This window comes from Mauremys reevesii, linkage group 1 (assembly GCF_016161935.1).
Source record: "Mauremys reevesii isolate NIE-2019 linkage group 1, ASM1616193v1, whole genome shotgun sequence".
Taxonomy (NCBI): Eukaryota; Metazoa; Chordata; order Testudines; family Geoemydidae; genus Mauremys; species Mauremys reevesii.
The window spans coordinates 116464995-116479206 of record NC_052623.1 but is presented as its reverse complement, the minus strand read 5'-3'; the positions used below and the strand labels follow the sequence as shown (position 1 = coordinate 116479206).

The window sequence follows — 14212 nt, the reverse complement described above, 5'->3', positions numbered from 1 at the left end:
TTGCGATACTATATTCTCGTGGAGGCCCCTGCAGGGCCCAGGGCAAATTGCCCCACTTGCTCCCCCCCACGGGCGGCCCTGGGAAAAATAAACCTTCCGCATCTCGGCACAAACCTAGTTTTGAGAAAACTTATTTACAAGGTATCACTGGTTCTCAGCATCAGCTAGTGCTAAAAGGCACTAAAGCTCATTAAAAGGGTTGGACAAATATTTTCCGTCAAAACTTTTTTTGGATCGAAAACTAGGGGTTTTTAAAAAGAAGAAAAATATCATGGACAATGTCTGCTTTCCTTCAAAATTTGTTGTGGTTTTTTTAATTGAAAAGCTGAAATTAGTCTGCCAAAACCTGAATATGGTTTGGGGTTTCAGAAGTGTGTGGCCAAATATTTGCTGCTTGCTGTGTTTGAGTCTTTAAAGAAACAATAAAAAAATTCTACTTAAAAAAAATCCAAAACTTTTGAACCACCTCAGTTTGTGACCAAATGCCTGAGCCCATCCAGTCAGAGATTTTTCCAGGTTTCTGATACTCTGCTGGCTTCCTTGACTCATATCTGTCTCCATAACTTTGGGTTCATTTAGCTTAGAACAAAAGAACAGCCATACTGGGTCAAATCAAAGGTCCATCCAGCCCAGTATCCTGTCTACCGACAATAGCCAATGCCAAGTGCCCTTAACAGGTAATGATCAAGTGATCTCTTTCCTGCCATCCATCTCCACCCTCTGACAAACAGAGGCTAGGGACACCATTCCTTACCCATCCTGGCTAATAGCCATTAATGGACTTAACCTCCATGCATTTATCTGTTTCCTAGAGACTGGCTCCATGGGGTCCCTCACAAACTGGAGACAGTTACTGTGGGTTTGTCTTTAGTATATCTTATGTACATACTCCACGAACTGAGCATTTGAGCTTGTTCCAGAATCTGGGATGAGCCTATATTGTGAAAACTGAAATGCTCAAAATAGCACATGAATGGACACAGGGTGCTAAAATTAAATTAACCCAGGGGTTCTCAAACTGGGGGTCAGGATCCCTCGGGGGTCATAAGGTTATTACTGGGGGTCGCGAGCTGTCAGCCTCCACCTCAAACCCCACTTTGCCTCCAGAATTTATAATAGTGTTAAATATATAAAAAAGGGTTGCACTCAGAGGTTTGCTATGTGAAAGGGGTCACCATTACAAAAGTTTGAGAACCACTACATTAACCCCTCTGAAGCCTCAGGGAATGCAGGGGAGGGAGGTCTCCCTTGGTAGGGTTGGGAAGGAGGTAGGTGGTGTAGGATATTGCTCTTCTCATGTGATCCCTCTCCCAGTGGCTAATTTTAAATGAAGCTACCCTTCCCTGACATGACTCTCCCTATGGCACTGAAATTAAATATAGACCATAATTTGGCATTTGAGAAGTGAAAGGGATGGTAGCCCTAATGGAAAAGCTAACAGCTTGGCTCTTCTGCAAACCTCAAACTGCTGAATGAGCTTTAGGGTAGGGAAGGTTGTGCCTCCCAAACAGCCTGGCCCTGCCCCCATCCGACCCCTACCCACTTTCTGCCCCCCAACTGCCCGCCCCCCCCTCAGAATCCCCGACCCATCCTGCTCCTTGTCCCCTCACCGTCCCCCAGAGACCCACCACCACCACCACCACGGACCCCACCCCTGCTCCCTGTCCCCTGACTGCCCCGACCCCTATCCACCCCGCCACTGAGTCCTGACAGACCCCCAGAACACCCACGATCCAAACCCCCGTTCCCTGTTCCCTGACCCCCAACCTCTGCCCCCTCCCTGTCCCCTGACTGTCCCCGGGACTTCCTGCCCCTTAGCCAACCCCCCGGCCCTGGCCCCTTACCCCTGGCTCCCCCCTCACCTGGAGCCTCAGTGCATCCAGGAGCATCCCTGGACAGCTGCAGCATGGCTCCGGCAGGGCCTGAGGTCCTCGCTGCTGGAGCTTGCAGCACCACCCCCTTACCACATGGCTCTGAGTGGGGAGGAGCTCAGGCCCCGCCGGAGCCACGCTGCAGCTGTCCAGGGACATTCCTGGATGTGCTGAGGCTCCGGGAGAGGGGCGGAGGTGGGGTCAGGCCGGGGAGGGAGCGTCAGCCATTCTTGTGGGGGGCCCTGTGGAGCCCGGGGCCTGGGGCAAATTGCCCCACTTGCCCCCTCCCTCTGGGCAGCCTTGCAGCTCTTATGTTTGGCTTAGCTTCTCAAAGGTTTACCTCTGCCCCTTAATATATAATAACATGATTTGTCAGGCTATTAGCACTTTTAGAACTGTCAACTTCTTCTGAAACAACAACCTGCCTCTCTAATGGCACTACTGACTCCAAAGGAGATTAGTCCTTGACCTTAACTATTCAGCGCTCTTTATGTACAACAGGTGGATGGATACCTTCCCTGAACATTATTTTGACTGACCTCCAGCTCAGCTTAAGCCCCACAGGCCTGAAAATGGAGTATTCTCCTAGCCAACTCAGTAACAAACAGTTATAAATGCCAATCTAGGCACTCCACAAATAATTGTTTCAGAACACAGATATTTGCAGTTTATTCTAGGATTCAGCAACAAAGACTAGCATTATAATCGTTAGTTAACTCAAGTCAATTGGCAATCAATTAAACAGGACCCCAAAACCTAGTCTGGACAAATCTTTATGGTTTCACCTGTCATTGAAGTCAGTTCTCCAAAGGACAAGGAATAGGGAAAACAAAGATGGGAGGGTAATGCTCGGCAGCTCTTGGACTCTGGAGATGCAGTGTAGGAGCAGTTTTACATATACCACCCTCTTCATGTAAGGAATGGAAGAAATAACATGCCCACATACTTTATAATGTTATAATATTCATGTGTGGGAAGAAGAATGAGAACCAAGATCTCAAGAAATGCCTCTGTTTTTTCATTTTTAAGCAAAATATTCCAAACTATGCAAATTAAAGAAACTCACGTGCAATTAAGTTATAGTTCTAAATTTCTAACAATAACTAAAAGGAATTGAAAAAAATGTTTTATCCCTTTAAATTTCATAAAGTTCAACCCTGAATTATGCACATTGTAGAAAGAGCATTACATTGTGAACCTGGTAAATGGAAGCCACAAGTCATTTGTAGAGTACTCTATTCCCCAGTGGCACTGGGTGCCTTTTTACACTAGATTTCTAAGCCATCCTTTACAGTAGCCAGGATCCTTGAAAGCATTCAGTGGTGCAGACATTAACAGCACAAACAAAGGGTGTTTGTATTTTAAGCAATGCATTACACATAAAAAAAAAGTTGACCTTAAACTACTTATCACAGAAAGATATAGCAGTATTTTCTGGTTCCTTGCTATTTGATTTTAACAACACACAATGTAGAGAGCCAGAAGTTGTGGTAATTCTATGAGGTTCCCATTCAGCACTCTGTATTCAGGTAAAACACCCATTGTAAGTAGTGTAAATGGGAGTTTTGACTGAGACGAGTGCTGAATTAGGGCACTAAGTAGTTAGAATGTGTGCTAGCAATTGGGAAGAAGGAACCTGGGAACTCCATTTGCTAAACTTTCTCTACTAAAGCCCATGGAAGTAGATTTGCCACCCCAAATTTAGGCCACAAGCTTGTGCCAGACGCCATATGTAAAACCACATTTAGCTGATCCCCCTTCTAAGTAAACCCACCACACACAAAAATCATGGAAGTAACTAACAAGATGGCATCCCATTGTTTACTGCACTTGTGTGTTATACCCATTTCCCCACCATGTGTCTGTCTGGGTCTACTGAGGTTACAAGTTCTTTGGGGCAGGGGCCATCTACTATTCTGTGTTTGCACAGTGCCAAGCACAACAGGGCCCCATTCTTGGCTGACCCTTAGGCACTACTGTAGTAAGCATGATTATTATTAATAATAATAATAATATAATGATTTTCCAGTGTTTGCATTTCCCCTGCCCGTTACAGGTTCTATTTCCTGTCCACATGCACAAGCTGTTTGTTTTCCTGCTCTTATACTGCTCTGAATGGCTACATGCACACTCCCAACTTTACTTCTCACACAGCATGCAGTGTGTGCTCTGTTGTTGCCACAAATTATCACAGGAGTAATATAGTAGAATTCTGTATTGCCTTCAGAGATGTCATTGCTAATAAATGTACTGTGACACAGTTGTGTTAAATATATTATGTGAATATTAATGACTAGAAGCTGAAGCTAGACACATTCAGGCTAGAAATAAGGTGCAATTTTCTTTTGAAACAGCAATGGTAATTAACCATTAGAACATGCTACTCTTTTGTCATGTATTGTATTTCCCAGTCCCCATTCTCTCTCTCACCCATCTATAAGCCAAATCTTTATGTTCTTGTTCCTTTCCCTTGCTGACCTGACTCCTGAGGATATCCTAGCAGGCCCAGAATACTACTTTCACCTTCCTTAAATTTGGGGAGAGTGTCAACGGTGCTCCAGCACCTGTTGTAACATATGATCAAAAGAACCCTGCATTCTTGTTCATTAAAAAGGGGGAAGACTACATGACACCATTTTGTTAATACCCAATAAACACGCATATTTGCCCCACTCCATAGATTAAACAGTATGGACTAAATTTTGAGGGGTGCTGAGCGCCCAGAACTCCCATTGAAATCAGTGGAAATTGCAGGTGCTCTGCTCTTACAGTCATGCCCAGCGTGGGTTAGGATCATTCATGGAGATGGCTCCAGTTTCTTTAGTGTACCGTGGAAGAAAATCAGCGAACACAGACAAGTGCACGTATGGGGTAAATGCCTCTATTAGCAGAGCTCCAGTAGTCTGGGCCTCACAAGGACACATTGTTATGCTGTCTCTCTCCCAAGTACCTCACAAGATACCAGGAAAGGATACTGCTTATCACTAGCAGCAGATTTTTTTTCTCTGACATTTTAAATGAACAGTTCCCTCAATCTTCTGACAATCATGCTAGTGGGAGGGGTGGAGAGAAGGGCTGCTATGAAGTGGAGCAACGGAGTAAAAGCAGCAGATTGAAAATTACATGTACAATCACACAACGGGGTACCAATTATTTTTCCTTGGTAGCAACAAATTCTTGATTACTTTAACAAAACATGGTGAAAACTCCAAGGCTCATTCATATTTAATAAAGGAGAATGCAATCACTTTCTATTGTGAGGGTCAGAAAGGTTGAAGGCATGTAATATTTGGATTTTTCTGCGACGTTAAAGGTCAATTCCATTAGCATCCACGGAGTGAGGCTGATTTACACCAGCTAGGCATCTGGCTCCAAGTGTTTACATAAAGTAAAAGAATGCCAGAGAATTTACACCAACCTGCCAAAGAAGTTCTCCAGTCGAGTTCCCCCAAAGCTATGGAGCAATTATTCAAACTAGTGCCAAATACTGGTTCTGACTTTGCAAAGCCCGCAGAACATAATAGAGGAGTTACAATTTCAATAGTAGTCTGTTCAGTGTGTTTGATTCTTGTTTGCTGTTAGCTTAACCACATAGTTGGACACTGGGATACAATTTCAGAGCTGCAGAAGGGATTGATGGAGACCAGAGTGTTTATTAATATCTTTACATTTCATCCAAATGCTATGTGAAATGTATATTTGTTTGCTTACGGTCAAATTGTTCAACATAGTATTTAGTTTTTTGGGGGTGATGTGGGGGACAGCGTTGAGAGAAGGGAATTGCAGTATTTTAATTAATACTTCCCAATGCACCTACTTAGACCCCAATCCAGCAAAGCACTTAAGTATATACTTAATTTTTAGGAACTGAGTCGTTTCAGAGAAGTAGAAGGAAATACTCATATTTCTCTGATGCCTTGGTGTGCAGAAAAACATAAGAGAAAACTACATTCTTAGAAATTTGGCTAAAATATGTCTGTTTCTTATTTATCCAAGATGCTCAGGGCCATATTCTAGCTTCAGATTTGTATGTGCAGCTCCCATATAAGTCTTTGAGCTTTATATCCAAACCAAGTTTATGGCCCTTATACAGGGAACTTTATATAGCAAAAGCATTTCATTGCCTGAATTGTGAATTTTAGAAAATGAAAATTATAAATTATTGGCTATATGGCAAAGTAATATTCAGCACCATTAAAGCATTTTATATGTTTAAAGTGCTTTACAAATGTTACAGAATTAATCCTTGTAACCTCAACAAGGGATCCATTCCTGGCCCTTTTTAAATAAAATAATAAAAATCTTCTCTCTGTTACACAGTATAAGTAGACATTACATCCAATAAAACAAAGTTAAAATAATGTTACGGTTGCAAATCCCTCCAAAGTTATGAAATGCTAGAATTGAGCATGAATGCCTGTGTAACCTTAATTCAGCCCTTTTGTGCATACCGGTATGTATTATTAAACAGATTTCAATTACATGAGCACATAAGATCTTTTCCACAGAATGGATGAGTAGTTCTTCAATATTTCTTCAATGCATGCACCCAGTCCTATTTAATACACAACCATCCAAATCCTGCACAGCATACAAAATGACTAATATCCTTCTGAGTATGCCTGTGGTGCTCTCACCATAGAAACTGGGAGATTTGTAAACCTTAATGGATTTATCTTCACAACACCCATGTGTGAATAGCTAGCATTATCCCTATTTTACAGCTGTAAAACTGAGGCACAGAAAGATTAAAGCCAGAACTGTCAAATGTATCCACTAATTCTGGGTGTACAATTTGAGTCAGCTAGGGCCTGATTTTTTTTTCTTTCTTAATGTTAGTATCTTTATTTGTTCAACGAACAACTCCAGGCAACTTCAGCTGCAGTAGTGAACATTCAGCATGTCTTCAAATCTGGTCCCCTGTGCCCAAAAAATGTTTTTTGGGTTTTTTTTTTATTGGTTTGTTGGGGAAGGTTGGGGGGGTTGGTTTTGTTTTGTTTAGAAGCATCAATGGTGCCAGCTTGATTGTGAAAACTAGCTTTGTTAGAAGAAAACTGCACCCATTTTCTTCTTCCCAGCACTATGAAATTTCAAAGGGAAATTTTACCCCAAATAAAATGTGAAATTACTTTTTTTAAGTTGCAGTTGGTATTTCTAAGCACAGTGCTGGAGGCAGACTTCTTGTTGAAAATTGATATAATTTGTCATTATACTAACCTTAGAGCCCGATGGAAGGGACTGTAATCACTTCCCAGTCTGCTTGAATAATATGTGGCAGCAAGATGGCAAACTCCAGTACTAGACTTAGGACTAAGAATTTGTTCTTCTCCTTTTCATTTTCCTGTTGTGGGACGGAGTGGAATGGGTGCAGTTTTCTGTTAGTTCACTTGTATGTCCTCTGCTGAGACTAGAGCAACTGTGAAAAATCTTATAGGTTTTTCATTAACAGTGGTTATTTTCTTTTCTTTTTAGCTTCCCAATGAGAGAACCTTGAAATACCGATTGATACATTTCCAGCAGAGTATATCACATTTTTAATTTGTTGGATTTTAGGAATGGTGTCCATGACAGTGTTTACCCATTAACTGTTAATTAGCATTAAAAAAGAAAGAATACAAACATTTGTTTTAAAGAGAAAATGAGCTACTCTGGGGAAAAAAATAATCTTATAAAACAGTGGTTCTCAAACAGGGGTACACGTACCCCTGGGGGTACATAGAGGTCTTCCAGGGGGTACATTAACTCATCTAGATATTTGCCTAGTTTTACAACAGGCAATATAAAATGCACTGGCAAAGCCAATACAAACTAAAATTTCATACAGACAATTACTTGTTTATATTGCTCTATATACTCCACACTGAAATGCGTGAACAATATTTATATACCAATTGATTTATTTTATAATTATATGGTAAAAATGTGAATGTAAGCAATTTATCACTAATAATGTGCTGTGACGCTTTTGTATTTTTATGTCTGATTTTGTAAGTAGTCTTTACATGAGATAAAACTTGGGAATATGCAGGACAAACCAGACTCCTGAAAGGGGTACAGTAGTCAGGAAAGGTTGAGAGCCAGTGTTCTAAAATGCTGAATTTCTGCAACCACACCCCATTAATGGGCATGACTTATTGATTAAATAACATATAACATGAAAGTATGACCCCAAAATGTTTAGGGTCATCTTCTTATATGAAATGCCATGCTTGAAGAAACTATGCAGTCAAATAGGGCATTCATTAGTGAAACATTTAGGACCTGCTGGACATCAGCAAAAATTCTTTGTGAACTTGATCTCAGACATCCATTGTCAACAGTATAAAAATGATTGATATTCCATAAATTGCATTGTGTATGTCATACCCACGGAGAGACTCAAGCATTCAAATCTTGAGCCAAGCCTCATCTTTGTGTTGATTGATGGCTCTTTGTCACTCAGTTTTATAGGTTATGACCACTGGAGACTTCAAAATGAACTAAGCCACACATAACAGGACCCCTTGCTCAGTGAAGCAGGGATGCGGGACTGAGAAACCAAACTGTCCTGTCAAAAAAAAAAATACTCTGCTCAAAAAGATCTGTCAGACTTTCAAAGCTTTTGACAGGTCCCATATTCAATGCATACAAAAGTATTTTTGATGAATGTAGACAAAGCTATCTGGGGTGTTTCTTTGACATTTAAAAATGCTACTATTTCTTATTCTTAAATAAAACACACATCTGTCTTATATAGTCACCTCTCTTTTATATTCTACAAAAGAAACAGCTGTCTTCTTGTTATAAGAGAGAAATGAAGTGCTCTGTTTATAATGGTCAGTAGCTGAAGTTGTCCACCCAGTTGGTATAGAAGAGTTGCTCATGTTTTTATGACAGTGATGTACAAGATGCATTAACTGGAAATGTTTTTGAAGTCTTATGATACTCAGTAAGTTAAAACTGTATCTGAGGTCTGGCTTCAGCAGGTACAAACTCAGAATTTCCATTTTGTGGGAAATTCTGGCATTTCAAAATTTTGTTTTTGTTTGGAATTGGAACAAAAACAATTATTTTAGACACATCCCACAAAATGGAAATTCTGAAGTGTTGAGTTCAGCAAATTTGCATTTCAAAATTTTTGGTTTATATATTTTTGTTATTTTTACATTTCTAGATATGACTATGGCATGTCATGAAATGAAAAACTAAAAAAAAATCTGAATCAAATTTTGAAATTTCAAAACAAATTATTTTTGCTTCAAAGTGTGTTTCTGTGGGGATTTTCTTTGAAATCAATATGGTTTTGCAAAAAATTCAGTTTTTACAAAATAGCTTTTTCCAATGAAAATCTGTTTCAACAAAAATTATTTCTGACGGCTCTACTTCTGACCTATACTGTGCTATGGGAAAATTATATTAGCATGCATAATAAAATATGTTTATTAATGTTCATAATTATCTAGTCCTTCTAAATTCAGCTACAGTATTTGTCTTGATTATTTCTCTTGGCAATGAATAAAGTGTCTGCATAAAATAATATTTCCTTTTAATTTATTTTCCAGTCTTTAATTAAGTATCCCCTTTGTTTTCATAGCATTTTACATGACTAAATATAAAAAGATGAACTGGTAGAGTATTGCTGAAGTCTTCGCAATTTTGAAAACTTTGGTCAATTTGCAGTCTAAGGACCCAATGCAACTCCCACTGAATTCAATAGGAGACTTTCCATCGTCTTCAACAGAAGTTGGATCTGACACTAGAGAACTAATGAACGTACAAAGATATAACATTACCTGTCCAATGTGGTTGGAGAATTAGAGATCTTATCCTGCAAGGCTAAAGGCACCAGGAAAAGAAAAGCACATCTCCCCAGGAGGTAATGGTTACTAATAACTTACCAAGAGACTATTTTCAGAAAGTTTAGCATAGCAAAGAATGATTTTTTTTCCCTAAAAGGTAAGTTTGAGTATTGGAAAATTCTAAGCCGGCAAACTTTTATCACCCATCCAGTTTAGACTGCAGTACCTTGTTTTGATGGGTGCTTTTTTAGAAAAAAAAAATCCTGTGGGGTTTTTCCCAACATTGCATCCGTTCTCAGCCTTGCAATCTACTTATTCTGTTGAGAAAAGTTGACAGCAAGAGCCTATCCTCTTGTCTTTCAAATGATATGTACAATATTGTATATCAGGATCAAAGGAGCCAGAGTGCGGCTATAACAGTAGACAATATGACACAAAATACACGGAGAACCAGAACTTCATATACCTCTGGCACCATCTTTAGACAAAAGGATCTCTGTTCTGGTGGGGACAACGTTAAACATAGCAGAACAATAGCAACTTAAGACAAGATTTTCAAATTATGTAAAAGAGTTAAGTGCCTAACATCCTTAAACACTCTTGAAAATTTCACCTTTACAATCTAATTCTACTGCCACTGAACTCAACAGGAGTATTGCTATTCACTTTAATGGGAGTAGCATTGGTTCTTTAGCACAGTTAGTCTGTTTTTTTCAAAAAAACACTTATTCAACATTTTGTTGGAAACTAAAGGCAAGGCTAAGGAATCTGGGTTTGAGTTTTGAATATGGCTCATATCCAGGTTTCATTATACATGAATTCGGGGGTTGGATAAATGTATTCATCTGGACACATTTCTTTGGCAAACACTCTAAGTTCCTGATCTTGCAAGCACTAAATTGTAGGAGTCACTTCATATATATGAGTAGTCTCTGACTACATCAATGGACCTCCTCACATGCATAAGTATTTGTAGGATTAGGTCCCAAATCTTTTACAATATTTAATCACAATACTGGAACTGCTGCAGAATGGCTTCTATGTTGTATAGAGAACAATGACCATTTAAGCATTATATAGTAGTAGTACCCTAATGTGAGAGAGATCTGTCAGGCTTGACCCATCCAAAATGACTGTTCAGAATAGCTCTCTCTTATCTTCCAACAGTACAAGAATCCTACAGAGACAAGGGAGCTACAGCTATGTGTTGGGTGATTTAAGCACTCTAGAGGCTGTTTGGCCTGCCACATACATATTTTCTTTAACACTTTGGCATTAGTTTCTCCTGTTGTATCTTAGGGGAAAAGATAACAGAAACCTCAAACCCAACATCCATGTTCCAATGCGTTAGATCAACTTCCTGGGATCTCTAAGGTCTTAATGTTTACAACTTCTTACAGCCAATAGCACAATCTTGAGTCTGCCAGGTAATACTGAAACAAAGATTGTGCCATTTAAAAATGATGCTAGTTCTCTGGAAAATAAAAACAGAAACTAATTGCTTTTATTTCACTGCCTGAAGGAAACAAACTAATATGCATTGAAAATTGAGGCAACATCAACAGACTTTGTGTGCCCAATGCTAGTTTTATACTGATATAGTTCTACTGCCTTGAATTATTCCTGAATTCTCACCTAGGGGGGAGATGAGAATCAGGCCCACCATAGTCTAACTAGAGCTGGCTGAGAAAAGGGGAGTATTTTCTTTAACTTTTTAAAAATCTTTATTTTTCCATATGTCAGAAGCAGGACCCTGGTTTTCCTACAGATGTGGGCAGACTTGTACCAATTACTGCATCCTACCCTTGAGATGTCAAACTACAAATGGATGTACAGGACTGGTTTAGAATATATTTTTGATGGACACACAGATTATAGGCTCTATTCACACACACACACACACAAATTTCTACTAGTGGTGGAAAGACTGCCTGGGTGTGGCCCTTGTAATGATGCAAGGTGCCCACGATGCTGCCAAGGCCCCAGGTTGAACAGTGCAGCCCAGGACGTGGTCAGGACCAGATGGAAGCAGGTGTAACTAGGGTGCTTGGAGGATGTACTATGGAACCATGACTGTAAGTTAAAACTGCTCTCCCCTGGCAGAATAGCCAGGTCTGAGAGGAAACACCACTCATGTTCCCCAGGGTGGGAATTTAACTCCATAGCTTTAATGAAAGTTCCTGAAGGTGGTGGTGATAAATGAATTTTTATACTTGCAAGAAAACCTCCTAAAATCTTTACAGCCCTGCTTTCCCTCATAGTAATGTATTTAACGGAGCAAGGTTTTTATGACATACACAAAGAGTCACTGCCAAAAGATCAACCTTTATTAACCTCATTAGGAAGTGTTTCCTTAGTGCTCAAATAGGTCCTTCTGTTACCTAACATGGATTGTGACAAACGTATTGTTCTCCAAACCCCTCCCCCACAAAGAACATACATTCCTGAATCTCTGCCAATGTATAGCACCTGGGTAGTTACTTTAAAAAAAATTAATATTCGCATAAGGTTTCTCACATCTATTTTCCTGGCAGGATCAGAATCAAAATGTGATTTCAGAGGGATGAGTAGAATTTGACCAATGATCACACATTCTATGTTGGCTGGAAATTTCTGAAGTTGCTCTTTGATTCTTGACATCATCAGGGATTTCACAGCTCCAAACAGATGTTGCAAAAAGAAAATGAGACTTTATTCTTTGGTTGACTAAGCAAATGTCTTTTTTACTGAGGACTGGAGCCTTCACAGAGTGGTGTCCCAGCTTGAACAACAGATGTGTCACTTTAACAAAACTCCACTTCACTGTTCCAGATGAAAGGTCAAGATGTGTCTTTAGTGGCTAAGGTGGTACAGGACAGAATTTGATCCCTCTAGTCTAGAGTACCAGAAAATTCAAGAATTAAACTCTCCAACTCCAGTCTTCAGCTGCTGCTGAGGAATGAGCAGTACAACTCAAGAAGGAGGTGTCAAAATGGGTTTACGGCACCTTTCCACTCCCCTGATCTTGCTCTGTTCTCAGGATAAGTTAGCGTACCCAGGGCCAGCTCCAGGCACCAGCGCAGTAAGCAGGTGCTTGAGGCAGCAATTCAGCGGCAGGTCCCTCTGTCCCTCTTGGAGGGAAGGACCTGCCGCCGAATTGCCACCGAACAATGAAGTGGCGGCAGTAGAGCTGCCACTGATTTTTTGGGTATTTTTTCCCACTTAGGGCAGCAAAAATGCTGGAACCAGCCCTTAGCGTACCTTAGGGGGTGATCAAATTTTGCTCTGATTGCCAATGGCTCCAGGGAATCACCAAGGCACAGGGAAGCCCCTTTTTCTCAACCACAGCCGCTATGCCAGCGGCAGGAAGGGGTACTACAGGAGCTGTTAAAGCAGTTCCATGCCACCAGAAGATCCCTTACACTGAGGTGATACACCAGGGACCTCTGCTTTCAGGCTGTGTTGTTCCACCAGCACAGCTCAATGTGGCTCTTACACTCTAAAGCAGTGGTCCCCAAACTGTAGGGGAGAAACATTTGGGGGGGAAGGGCATGGCGGAGCCCAGGCCAGCCCCTCCTGGAGCTGGGAAGGGAGCTCCACCCAGCCCCTCTCTGCCCCCAGCTCCAGCCCCAGCCCCAGCCAAGGCCCCAGCTTTAACTCCCAGCCCCAACCGCAGCCTGGCTCAAGCCTCAGCCCCCAACTACAGCCCGGCTCCGGGTCCCACTCCCATCCACGGCTCCTGCTTCCAGGCCCAGCCTTGCTTCCAGTCGCAGCTCCCAGCCACAGCCACAGCTCTGCTCCTGGCTGCAGTCCAACAGTTGCAGCTCCAGCCCTGGCCTCGGTCCCATTCCTGGCCCCCGGGGGGGCACGGACAGATTAGATTATGGGTAAGGGGGGGCATGGCACAAGAAGTTTATGTTCTTATGTTCTAAGTTTATGGACCACTGCCCTATAGAATCTGGGCCACAGTATAAAAGTCAGTGGAAAGAGGACAGATATAAAATGTTAGTACCCAAACCCCATTAAGAGGGGATACCCTGACTTTAGTTCACAATTAGCCTGTTGGATAAGACAGGTCATTTAATCTCAAATATGTAGAGACAGTCACAAGTAGCCAAACATACACAACACAGATGCTTGACCCAAATGAAACACTGCTTTGTAAGAACTTAAAATAGTTGCTAAAACAAACCATCATGATTGTGGCATGAAGCTCATCATGAATAGTCCTAGCTATGAATCAGTGGATGAAGCCATATGACTTAGAAATAATTCTTACTCTTATTAGAAAAAGAATTAGAATCATGCACTCAGATCTGAGGCCTATTCTTTTATACTGGTATAACTCAATAAGGAGAAGGGAATATTTTACATTATTCACAATGGATCTTAATTTCAAAATCCTGCCTTTACCTTAGATAGCCAGGAGGGGGATAGGAAGTGGTGTGGGCCTGGCATTTGCAGAGCACGTTGCCATGGAGGGCTACGGCGGCCATGACAACAATGTTGTTTATCACTGCTCAGAGTGGGAGTATTGTACATGCTCAGCTAGTACTTGCTGGTAGGAACCATAAACTATCTGGC

At 41.1% G+C, this 14212-nt stretch overlaps 1 long non-coding RNA gene across 3 annotated transcripts in view; it reads right to left on the bottom strand.

Moving 5' to 3' along the window:
- The window catches only part of LOC120402200, a 67736-nt gene that overhangs the window by 24963 nt on the left and 28561 nt on the right, over positions 1-14212 (bottom strand). The window lies entirely within an intron of this gene.